The following is a 13,570-nucleotide window of genomic DNA, read 5'->3' as shown; positions in this document are numbered from 1 at the left end:
TCTAAGGAGAATCAATAAAATAATTTACATTAATCCCAATTTAAATTGCATTAATCTTCCTCTTAGCCATTCCATCTTATGATAAGAAGACACTACCTTTTGAAAAGGGCATGAGCTAATGTGCTGGAATGGGCCCTTGGTGAATACATCTACTGAAACTTATTCTCTACACTCATCTGCCACATGGTATCTGTTGCTGCACTGGCAATAAATCCCCGGGGCTAGAGGATGAAAAACTCAGGGGGGTCTGGCAAAGTCTGGAATCAGAAATAGACCATCTGCCTCATGGAGAAATTGACAGGAATCTCAGAACAGATGCATGCACCTCTTCACCATGAGGCAGATGGATAAGGAGAGCAAATAGGACCCAAAGCTGATTCTGGGAGACAAATAAGTAAAAGACATGGGAGAAGCCTGGTTCTGAGGATCAAGCACAAATTCATTAGTCCAAGCTTCATAGCATTTTGTAGTATGGCTCCACTCTGGCTTTTTACTCCTATCCTTCACTACTCTCCCCAAACATCATTCCAGCCAGAATTACTGATTTAGCATCATCCAGACATGACTTTTATATCCATGACATCTCTGCCTCTTTTTTGGCAATGCATATCCTACCCGTCCTTAAAGGCTCTTTTCTCTGTGAAATCTTCCCTTACACAGCTCATATGGTCTCTTTCCTTCATTAATGTTCAGCATATATTGTGTATGCCTCTCATTTTACAATGACATTGAATTGTACTTGGGATAAAAGTTTAGTTTTTTTTTTTTTTTTTTTTTTCACTGTTGTCCTATAAGATGTTATCTAACTAAACCCTGTTTCTCTAATTTATCCTGAGTAAAACCGCATGGCCATACACCAGCTACATTTAGTTTCTAGAGGTATGGAACATGTTATGTTTCTTTCCACCTCATAACTTTGGCACAAGATTCTACTTGAGTATCAAGGAAAGAAAAGATTATTAGAATAATGCGATGGAGGAAATAAAGAGGTCAGGGAAGGCTGCATCTCAGGCAAAGCTGATAACGAGATTGACTTAGGGATAAAGAAGATGTGGGAAGAGTACTTTTGGGGGCAGTAAGCAGAAGACATGGTGGAGAGCCAAGAGTTTCCAGGTGCTAAAGGGAGAACATTTAGTGAAGGTTTTGTTAATTGATAATTGACTTCCTTGATCCTGATGATCAGGTGTAGTATTTGCTTGACGACGAACGGCTGGAAGCAACAAGGTAGAAAGGGAGAGGGAACCGTATTGATTGTGATGGGCCTGGGATATGTTTTGTTTTGTTTCCTGGTATTCAAAATGAACGTGAGCAGGTTTCCTTCAGTGTCTATTTTCTTGAGTTATTTTATTCTATAGTTGAGGAATATACCTAATATAAGTGGAAAAACAGAATCATACCCAAGAAAGGTTAAGAAAACCAGAATTAAAACCTGGGGCTTTCCCAGCTTTGGGAACATAATGAAATCCTGTTTCTACAAAAAAAAAAAAAAAATTGGCTGGGTATGATGGGGTGTGCCTATAGTCTCAGCTACTTGGGAAGCTGAAGTTGGAGTATTGCTTGAGCCCAGGAGTTCGAGGCTGCAGCAAGCCATGATCATGCCACTGCACTCCAACCTGGACAGCAGATCAAGACTCTGTCTCTAAAAAGAAAATAAATTAATTAAATTAAATACTAATTTTAAAACCCTGAGGCATTCTATATATTTTATTCAGAGACTCAATATCATTCAGTAGAAGCCAACTAGAAACAAGATTAGTATATGCCAAGTGGTTAGACCCTAGTCTCTCGTTTTAAAATGAGTGTCTCCTAGAATTGACAGCATATGTGTGTATATATATATAGACACACACACACGTACACATATATCTTTAACACATTAATTATTAACTTCTCAAGTAATATTTGTTGATTCTATGTGTAACCATGTGCTATCAGGTTTCACCAGCCTGTGGATAGGAATAAGATTGCACTGGGACTTATACTACCTTCATTGGAATTTCAGTCAGTGTCTCAACATTCTTCTATTACTTCTGTGAGATCTTGGCACTGTCCATATTTCCCCCAACTCCACAAGTTTCTGTGGTCCCAGAGGTGCTTCACTTATGTTTCTATATGAGGAAAAGCCTGCTGGGCATGGCTGCTCTAGTCAGATGTGAGCTGAACCCCTCTGACACCTGCTGTCACGTTCTCTAGAGTTCTGTGTCTTTGGTTTGCACAAATAACCTGGAGAAATTGTAAAATAATGTGAAAAAATAGAAGCCTAAGGTGTCTTCAAGTCAGCTGCCTAATCTCAGGTTAACCTCAATTCATACTCCTGTTCTATATGTTTACCATTAGATTTCAAAGAAATAAAAAATTTGAATAGAGAACAAAACTTTCTTGGAATACCTAATTTGAGATTTTTTTTGTGACACAGCTCAGAAAGTATGTCCACCACCTTTGCAGCTCAGTTTCAAGCATTTCTAGGCAGCCAAAGCCTCCATTAATAGAACATATGTTCCATGAAATTATACGTAAACTTCAGGACAACATAATTATGGGGTCCATCCCATTCTTTGCCACTGACTTTGTAACATTACTGTTACAAAGATTACATCATATGTTAATAACATCTTAAAATATGAATAAAATAACTGTAATAGGAACCTAAACAATCGAGTATCTGACTCTATTATTTCTGATCAAGTGATCTGTAAGAGTAAAGATATTTCTGTCACTTCTGTCAATGAAAAGAGAAAGCTCTTGGTTATGTGCCATACTCTTGCATCATCTTGATTCCCCAGAATGGACTAAATCAATTGAAAGATAAACTCACTGTAGTCAGGCATATGCTGACATGTTGGCCCCTTCACAAAAGCTCATGGACAGATTTCCTCTAGACCCAAACAAACTATGTAAAGAGTCTGTTTTGATTCTTGTTAGCTTTGCACTCTCTCAGCAAGCTGCTAAGAAAATTCAAATATGGCTACTCTTTTGGAAAGAAATGGCATTCCAGGATCTTTCAGGGTTTTTTTTTTTTTTTTTTTTTTAATATAAGACAAAGTTATTTTTACAGAACAGTGCTACTCTACAAAGCATTCTTGGAGCAGCATAACAGTTCTAGTACATCAGTTAACTTGGAATTTGGGTTTAATGTATAGTTTGAGAGGCTTACATGAATGAAAGATTTATGTATACCTTGTGCCTTGCTGTCATGATGATGCTTGGCTCACTATCTGTTTCTGAGGAGCCATATCCAAACACCAATAATGTCGCCCATGTGGCGTGAGCCTCACAATATTCCCAAAACCTAAAAGTCTCTCCGGTGATTAAAAATTAGAAATGTGCTGTTAATGCATATTTGTTCAATGAAATAATTAAACAAAATATGTGTGTTTTGAAAAGCTAAAGGACAAATTAAATAATTTCAAGCCTCCCATTGTTCATTTGAAAACATATTTACATATTCCAGTCTTGGCAAAGGGAACTATCTGATAGAACTGCATATGACTATTTTATGAAATACTATTTTAAAAATGTTTTTAAAAATTTACATAGGTTTAATGAGATAATGTAATACCTACATATGTAGGTTTTAGCTTCCCCATCAGGACAACTGGGACAATAAGACTTAGGATAAATAATGTTTTAAAAAATATGTGGTAATTAAGCTGCAGAACAAAGACTCAGCATGAGTTTCCTATATTTGAGTTCGCTTCCCCAAAATTCTGTAACTTTTTCTAGATGAAGGCACTGAGGTTAAAGAAAGTGGAAGGTTATGTACTCTGGGCCCTCATATAAGGGTTTAGATATATACTCTGCTCTGCTTTAGTGAAAGTGTTGGCTACAGATACTCTTGCCTTAATGAGCCTGTAAGCTCAGAACATAGTCATTGGCAGAAGACTTTGTGCCAGGCACAATAATATAAAAATCAAGGCCTGGATTTTGTCTGGACCCATTTCACATTTCAAGTTGTGAAACTGTGAAATAATCCAGAATCTTTAGAGAGTGTACAGAAACATCATTCATTATTACTCTCACTCTCTGGGGGCCTTTTACTTAACAAACATGTTTCAAAGTGATTTTGTTTTTAACTTTAAGAAGTAGGAAAAAAAAAAATACCCAACAACAACCTTGGACTTATTTTGATACCTGCTTAGAAAAGATCTCAGCTTTAGAACAAATTAATAAATGTATATACCACCTTAGTTTTCCCACATGATTCCAGCATAGAAAAATAATGAAATAGCAGAGAAACTCCAATTGTAGAATACACATAAATCTGAGGACTATAAGTTATTGTAGTACTGACTAGAACAAACGTATTTCTGGAAAAGAGTGGTGGTTTTCTTAAAACAGACAGACAAACAAAAGAAAAAAAAAAAACACAAAAAAGATAGAGAAAATTTTTCTGAGTGTAAGCAGCAAACTACCTATAGAACTATTGAGTTCTGAGTACTGGACTTTGACTTCCTCGGTGGGCAATATTCCCTTGATGATCATGCTGGAAGATGTTATGGTTGATATGTGGAGTACTTCTGGAGGAAAATGTTCTATTTCTACTTCAAGATACTTATGTTTTTTAATAATAGAGGCAGGGTCTCACTATGTTGCCCAGTGTGGTCTCCAACTCCTAGGCTAAATCAATCCCCCAACCTCTGCCTCCCAAAGTGCTGAGATTACAGGCATGAGGCACAATGCCTGGTCTCCACGATACTTTTTAATTGTATTAGTCTGTTCTCACAATGCTATAAAGAACCACCTGGGACTGGGTAATTTATAAAGGAAAGAGGTTTAATTGACTCACAGTTCCACAGGGCTGGGGAGGCCTCAGGAAACTTACAATCATGGCAAAGGGGAAGCAAACATGTCCTTCTTCACATGGAAGCGGGAGAGAGAAGTGCCAAGCAAAGGGGGAAAAGCCCCTTATAAAACCATCAGATCTTGGAAGAACTAACTCACTCACTGTCATGAGAACAGCATGTGGGTAACCACCCCCATGATTCAATTACTTCCCACTAAGTCTCTCCCACAACATATGGGGATTATGGGAACTACAATTCAAGATAAGATTTGGGTGGGGACACAGCCAAACCATATGATTCTGCCCCGGCCCCTCCCAAATCTCACATCCTCACATTTCAAAATACAATCATGCCTTTCCAACAGTCCCCCAAAGTCTTGGCTCGTTCCAACATTAACCCAAAAGTCCAAGTTCAAAGTCTCATCTGAGACAGGGCAAGTCCCTTCCACCTATGAGCCTGTAAATCAAAAGGAAGTTAGTTACTTCCTGGATACAAGGGGGGCACAGGCATTAGGTAAATATACTCATTCCAAATGTGAGAAATTGGCAGAAACAAAGGGGCCACAGGCCCCATGAAAGTTCGAAATCCAATACGGCAGTCATTAAACCTTAAAGTGTCAAAATAATCTCCTTTGACTCCATGTCTCAAATGCAGGTCATGCTGATGCAAAAGGTAGGCTCCTATGACCTTGGGCAGCTCCACTCCTGTGGCTTTGCAAGGTATAGCCCTCACCTCCTGACTACTTTCACAGGCTGGCATTGAGTGTCTGTGGCTTTACCAGGCTCATGGTGCAAGTTGCCAGTGGATCTATCATTCTGGGGTCTGGAGAATGGTGGCCCTCTTCTCATAGCTCCACTAGGCTCCGTGTGGGGGCTTCAAACACATGTCTTCCTTCCTCACTGCCCTAGCAGAGGTTCTCCATGAGGACCGTACCCCTGCAGCAAACTTCTGCCTGAGCATCCAGGCATTTCCATACATCCTGTGAAATCTAGGCGGAGGTTCCCAAACTTCAGTTCTTGTCTTCTGCACACCTGCAGGAGCAATACCACATGAAAGTTGCCAAGGCTGTGGGCTTGCACCTTCTGAAGCAATGTTCTAAACTGTACCTTGGCCCATTTTAGTCATGGCTGGAGTGGCTGGGGTGCAAGGCACCAAGTCTTGAGGTTGCACACAGCAGGGGGGCTCCTGGGCCGGGTCCACTAAAGCGTTTTTCCCTTCTAGGCCTCCATGTCTATGATGGGAGGGGCTGCTGTGAAGGTCTCTGACATGTCCTGGAGACATGTTCCTCATTGTCTTGGTGATTAATATTTGGCTCCTCATTACTTATGCAAATTCCTGCAGCTGCTTGAATATCTTCCCAGAAAATGAGTTTTTCTTTTCCATTGCATTGTCAGCCTGCAAATTTTTGAAACTTATATGCTGTGCTTCCTCTTGAATACTTTGCCACTTGGAAATTTCTTCTGCCAGATACCCTAAGTTATCTCTCTCAAGTTCAAACTTCCACAGATCTCTCAGGCAGGGACAAAATGCTGCCAGTGTCTTTGCTAAAGCATTGCAAGAGTAACCTTTATTCCAGTTATCAATAAGTTTCTTATCTCCATCTGCACTCACCTCAACCCGGGCTTCATTTTCCATATCACTATCAGCCTTTTGGTCAAAACCATTCAACAAGTCCCTAGGAAGTTCCAAACTTTCCCACATCTTCCTGTCTTCTGAGCCCTCCAAGTTTCTAGGAAGTTCCAAACTTTCCCACATTTTACTGTCTTCTGAGCCCTCCAAGTTGTTCCAACCTCTGCCTGTTATCCAGTTCCAAAATTGCTTCCAATTTTTGGGTATCCTTATAGTAGCACCCCACACGCTTGATACCAAATCACTGTATTTAGTTCATACTCACACTGCTTTGAGGAACTCCCTGAGACTGGGTAATTTATAAAGGAAAGAGGTTTAATTGATTGAAAGTTCTGCAGGGCTTGGGGAGGGGGGCGGCTCAAAAAATTTACAATTATGCTGGAAAGGGAAGCAAACATGTCCTTTTTCACATGGTGGCAGGAGAGAGAAGTGCAAGCAAAGGGGGAAAAGCCCCTTATAAAACCATTAGCGCTCATGAAAACTCACTCACTATCATAAGAACAACAGGGGGGTAGCTATTCCCTGATTCAATTACCTCCAACCGAATCCCTCCCAGGACATGTTAGGATTATGGGAACTATAATTCGGGATGATATTTGTGAGGGGACGCAGCCAAACCATATCATCAATCATATAGATGACTGTCATTATATTCACTAATGGAGAAAATTCAAAGAATAGAATGGATAATTTAAGGCTGTCGATAATTTAGATGTAACTTCTCCTTGGCATAGGAGTCTAAATTAACACTTTTAATTTGAATCATGGAATTTATAATATTTCAAGCAAAATACTAAAGCTTTACGAGTACCAGCATTGGTAACTTTCCAATTATGGCATACCACCCAAAACTGTTTGGAAATCAACTTCCCAGAAAATGAATCTCTGTTCCTTATTCCTTCTTACATTAGTTCAACAAGGATGTGCTGGATGTCCACTCTACACTATCATCTCTCCCACACACTGAGAGAATTTTACGACCACAACAAGCTTTAATTTCAAGGGGTCAAATGTTAGCTCATAATTAAAGCACCCTGATTTAATCCACATCTGTTTTCCTCTCCATCCCGAATAATCTTGCTTTACAAACTGGATTTGAGGCTAAACTTTCTCATCCAGTATTCTCTGCTTCAATTTCATACTTCTAGTGAGGAAGTCTGCCTGGCATTCTCTTCTTACATTTACCCAGCTAACTCCTAATTATCCTATAGCTCTCCAACTAACTTCTAATTATCCTATAGCTCTACAGCTAACTCCTAATTATACCACAGCTCTTGATTTAGATAAACGTCTTCCAGGAAACCTTTCTTGATGCCCCAAGGCAGGGTTAGGAATACCTCTTAGGGGTTTGCATAATTGCCTTTTTACTGGATATAACTTCTTTTAGATTATCTTGCCTCCAGAGTCCAAATCATGTTGACTTTTATGCTTACATTGTGCCTAATGATGTTTAATAAGTGTTTGCTAAATGAAAGGATAAAGAAATAATTGATGGACACACAATTATTAAGTAAAATAACACAGTCAGCAATACAGATCTCTAAGGGGAAAAGGTTCCTGTGAAATAGTAACTCAGTCAAACAGCTTCCGTGAAGAAGAAAACAGAGAGAAAATATATCTGGCTCCATAGTTAGAAGGAAACTGTGCTTGACTTCAGTGTTTGCTCTATGGGATGTCAATCCAGGCCATCTGGAATGTGTAGCATTTTCTGGTTTTATTCCTGCCTTTGAGATAGTGATTATTACACAATTGATTTTTTAAAATATTTATGGATTGTATTCCAGGAGTCTAGGACATATCTTTGCAGCATTCTAGATTTTCAAGACAAACTATAGCTATGATTACTCGAGATGTTGTGCACATTTTTCCAAATCATTTTGTCTTGAATGAAATTAATCTTATGCTCAACAGTCAATTAGAGAAAATCAAAGACTCAAACAAAATCTCAATCTTGGTGTGAGGGCTTCTTCACCTATTTCTCTCCTCCCACAACCCCAGAAGAGACATCGTCTTCAACTTTGTTTTTAAAGGTTTACGCGCATGAAAATAGGATGGGGACAAATGTATCGTCATCTGGTAATGACCTGATGTTTCTTCACTCCCATAAGGTAGTTAGGCATCTGCTTGCTTGGCTCCTTTTCCTCCTCTACTCTCCCAAGAGAGGTTTTTCTTTTTCAGCCTTGTACCTAATCTTAGAATACAGAATCAAACAAACATAAAGAGAAAAACAAGGCTGAACAGATTGAAGGAAAAAAAGGATTCTTAAGAGCTAAGTCAACATTGCTGGGCTCTCTTTTGTTGTGGAGAATCCAGATGAAATGTCAAGTCTAGAGGAGTGTGAATAATAAGCCAGAGAAAGTTCCTGCTGTGTGAGAAGGGGGAGGGTGGGGTGAAACAGGCAGGAAAGGTGGGGAGGCTGGATGCCAGGAAGATTTTTGGAGGACTCCAACGAGAGATTGTAGGTATGAAAGAGGTATTAGATGAGAAACGTCAAAGAGGATTATAAATGGGGATACCCTAAAGTTATGTACACATGTACTTTTTCTAGGGAGGATATCTGTATCTTTCATAACATTTTTAAAAGGCTCTAATGATCCAAAAATATAAAAAGGTATTGACATATATTGTATCATATGATTAAATATTCTGGTCTCAAAGAACTATTAATAGGAGCTGTAGCTTGTCCCTAGAAACATCGCAATGAATGGAGAAATGTTCAGCATATATATGTATATAAAAGCATCCATTTGAATAATATAGGATTTGTGTGTCTGAGCTGTATCATTCACTCCTTTGACCTTCCTTGTAGTAGGGAAGTGGGACAAATTAGAAAACCAGATTAGTGAGTACCTACCATGTAATAAACCTTAAAGAAAGTATGTATAAATAAGGCCACATTTACATGTATGTTGAAATAATGATGGTCCAAAATCCTCGTCTGCGTTACAAATTTGATCTCTAGTTCTTTCTGGAATTTTTCCCCTCCAAATTTTTCAAAACCCCCAGGGCTTGAGATTGGTGCCTACATAATAATTCTCTGTGTTTTCTCTACAGCCAAAGCAGAAACTCAGTCAAAGACTGAGCTGCAACAACACTGACCTTTCTGAAAGCCACATGGAGGTACCAGAACCTTAAGTGGCCAGAACCTGTTAACCTTGGTGGTGGCACCAAAATCCTTTCTTCTTCTGTTGGCAAGAGCCAGTGCTGCCTTTTACTGACAGCTCTGTGGAGTGGTTCTTGCATCTTGGGTTATTTCCTGCCATTGCCCATTGCAATGCAAATTTTATAAGAGGTATTCCAATACTTTGCTCATTCAGTTTTGACAAAATAAAAGGCTATCTGTTACTTCTGTCTTTTTAGTAAGACGTGTCCCACAGTGAACCTGTCTAGAGTGCAGAGTGCTATAGTTTTTTAGTGACACTGCTCTCCAGATCATGCATGTGTGCACACACACACACACGTTTTTTTCCAAAAGCACATCTGATACTCCAGGGTGATAGAATTATGGGGTTCTCTTTAAGCCACATGGTAGGCTCAGAGCCTATACTCCTCTACCTCCCTCATCCTGGAGGGCTATTTTTTATTCATTGGTCCCTACTCCTTACCCTGTAATGTGTGTTCCTTCATAGGAGTCCATTAGTATTTTCCTGAAATCTCACCTCCATCCAATAACTATTCCATTGGACATGTATTTCTACACATGTGTATCTCCGTGGAGTCTTGAGCCATGGCCTGACTCCTGGAGGAATGAGAAGAGAGTATTAAAAATAGCTTCACTTCCAGGTCTCCTGCATAAATCACTGGTTGAAAATCAATGTTTAACAGAATTAGCTACAGATCTAAGCTACGATACAAATGGATGTTAGGGAGGGGAGTAGTGTAACTTTACTGTCCAACAGTACTGAAGCCTCAGGCTCTTGATTAAGCAATTTTACAAAAGAAAACCTTCCAAATATGATACCATTTGTTCTTTTGCATAAACCAAAGTATGAGATGTATTTTCATTTTTGGCTTCTCAGTCTGTTTGACTAATTGTCTTTATACTGTTATCATTCATTTTTATTTGGCAAATACATCCTTCTCATAATTTGAATTAATTAAAAATTAATTGAAAATGCATTGTTAAATATAATTCTTATTGTCTAATAATTTCAACCAAGGTCTAAATTATTTTTTCTTTAAATAAATTATTTCTATTTTTAGGGAAAATCCTTCAAAACCTTTATTCCTTTTAATACAGAGGACAAAGGGAAAATATGAACAAATCTGTAAGAATTACAAGGTGGTCTAATATCTAATATTTTAATAAACTACTACCAGAAACCTCTATCTCAGAAAAGATATCTTACTAACATGCAAAAAACATTATAATGAATATCTGTTGCGGGTTGCTTAGAGGGAGGATGCATTTGAATACTTAAAATATTCAGTGGACTCAGAATAACTGATGTTTTAGGGTTCCACTAAGTGATTCTGAAATGTTTCAGAGCTCAGTGAAAGCTTTACCTCTCAGGTTTCAGCTTTGTAAAGAATAAGGACTTGTGTAAGCTCCTTACATCATTGTTTTGTAGAGGGTCAATTGTGTCTTGGTAGAATTTTCTCAGGCTAATGCATGTGAATCAGCTTCATCTGATCTTCCATGGTAGTTTCAGGGTCTGTGGAGAGTTTACATGATGGATGGACCACTCCATACCTTTAGGAAAGCATCCTTACAGGGTTGACAAGAATTGCCTGCCAGGTACTTGTCAGAAATATAGTTATAATTAAATATTAATTAGGCTGCACTTTGGCCCACTTCCTTGTTGCTAAAAGTCAGGCAGCACTAGATACTGACCATCTGCATCTCCATTGTTTCTACTGATAGGATTTCTGACATTAGGATTTTAAGGCTGTTTAAGAATTGATTTGCATACTCATGGTTCCTATAGACAGGATCTGTGACATTTTGTTTAAGAGTTACATGAGATGTTTTTCAGACCCTGAATTCCAACAACCAGTTTGAAGACCCTCACAGAGGAACAGGACCAGCATGAAAATACAGCTTCTTCGTTTTCCTGTCTTCAAGGAAATGAGTTCACCTTGTGGTCTCTGACCAATCAAGGGTCTCCACACTTTAGCCCACTCCAAAACCCTTAAAAACCCTACCCCTAAACTCCTCAGGTACATGGATTTGAGGTTTTCTCTTATCTCCTCTTTCAGAGACCCTACAGCTGCAACCTGGTGTCTCGGCTTTGTGACTTGCTGTGTGCATCAGGCAATGAACCTAGTATGGTTACATTTATTCAACTAATATAAGGAAGGCGGCATGGGGAAAATGTTTGTTGACTTGGTCATCTGCCTTTGTTATTATCTGCACCAGAATTAAGAGCCATAGTTTTATGGGAGACAGTGAGTTCTGAAACCGGTTGGGCCCTAGCATCTCTGTTGCTGTTTCTGGGCATGAAACTGAGCCTGGGTTCTGGGCAACTCTTCGGGAAGGAAATGGAGGGTGAAGAAGCCCCTTATGATCCAGGAAGTTGTGAACAGCACATGCTTGTCTTCTAATTTCTTCCTTTCCCTTTTACCCTTTAAGCATTTTAAAAACCGTTGCTTGCTTTTTTGTTATCATTGTTGTCGACTAATCAGATATTGAAAAGAGTATTAGCATAAAAATCATTGATACAATGTGTTATCCTTCCAGAGGCATATGCATTTTAAAAGAAGGTTGGCAGAGAAAGAAAACATTCTTAACACAAAGCAATGCCTCTCAGTCCTCAGAGAGATATTTTAGTCAGTAGAAAATACTAATGCCCACCTACCAAAATAATGCCCTAGACTTGCTTTAAAAAGACATTATTCATAATGTACAGATTACAAAGAAACAGACATCCTCTAACAATATCACTAAGCTCTTATGGTAAATTTCTTTTCTGGAACTGACATTTACTAGCTGTGTGTTGTTGAAGAAGACACTTAGTCACCCTGAGCCCCAGTTTCCTGATCTTCAAATGAGAATCATTTTTACCCTACAGAGTTATTCTGAGGGTCAAATGAAATTCTGACTTACAAAGTTTTACATTGCCAAGCAAGGCTTGGTTGTGAGGAATACGAGCATTCGGCAAATGGAAAGGTTGCTATAGGGATTGAGCCATGGAAATTAACATTCTGGGAACAGCAGGACTACTGTACTCTATATTGAGTTTATAACTTATCATTCACAAACTGCCACAATGTGAATTAATTATAGAATTCAGTTGTGTGTTCTTATTTTGGAGATCTGAGTTATGGATTTCTACAGAGTCAATGTGACTATGGTAATTTCCCAAGACAGTCTTCACTGGAGCATGTCATGAATGATGCTGAGAAAGTAGCAGCATTAACCTTGGGCCTGTTTCAGTCTCCATCTTTCTAGATCTGTGTAGATATCAGTCATACAGGGGAACTTGGGAATATCCCCATATACGGATATGATATGGAAGAGTCTGGTAAGGTATTGACTGAGCTACCAGTGATGACCCTAAATGAGTCACTGGGCCACCGAGGGAAGGGGTGCCTGTGTTTCCCACATCAATATCATTGGTACAGACTTCTTGGATACATATGTTAGATCGTCTCTATTTCCTTAGTTTCAGTGGGATGTTTGGCAGGGCTTTGTTGTGCCTACTTCCTTTCCACTGTGTAGACCCTGGATGACCTTTGTTGAAATAGTTCTTTGGGGGACATGATTCAGTCTTCACCCATTGCCCTGAATATTTCTCAGTGGAAGTTTTATTTTTATATCTCCCCAGCATCATTTTTGCCACGGATGTCCATTCTGGTATATAATAATCATGGTTTTTGTTGCAAGCAACAGAAACCAATTTTGGCTAAGGGATTTTTTGGAAGGATGTCAGTGGGAAGGGTATAGAGCCAGGACTGCCTGGACCCAAAAGTGTCAGATACAGGCAGACACCTGCCACAAAACTGGTCTATTTGAGGATGCCACTGGGAGTGTTATTGACCTTGGAAAATGAATTAATTTGAAACCATTGTGACTAATCTCTAATCCCATCCATTTTTGTCAGTCTTTGAAGATATGAAGTCCTGGCAGGGCATCCAACTGCCTGCACAGAGGCAATATGCTATATCCTAGTAGGACAAGGAGGGGCAGGGGTTTGGGGATCAGATGAACTAACCTT

The sequence above is a fragment of the Chlorocebus sabaeus genome, chromosome 10 (genome assembly GCF_047675955.1).
Source record: "Chlorocebus sabaeus isolate Y175 chromosome 10, mChlSab1.0.hap1, whole genome shotgun sequence".
In the NCBI taxonomy this organism is placed as follows: domain Eukaryota; kingdom Metazoa; phylum Chordata; class Mammalia; order Primates; family Cercopithecidae; genus Chlorocebus; species Chlorocebus sabaeus.
The sequence above is the reverse complement of the archived record's forward strand: the minus strand, read 5'-3'. Positions refer to the sequence as shown.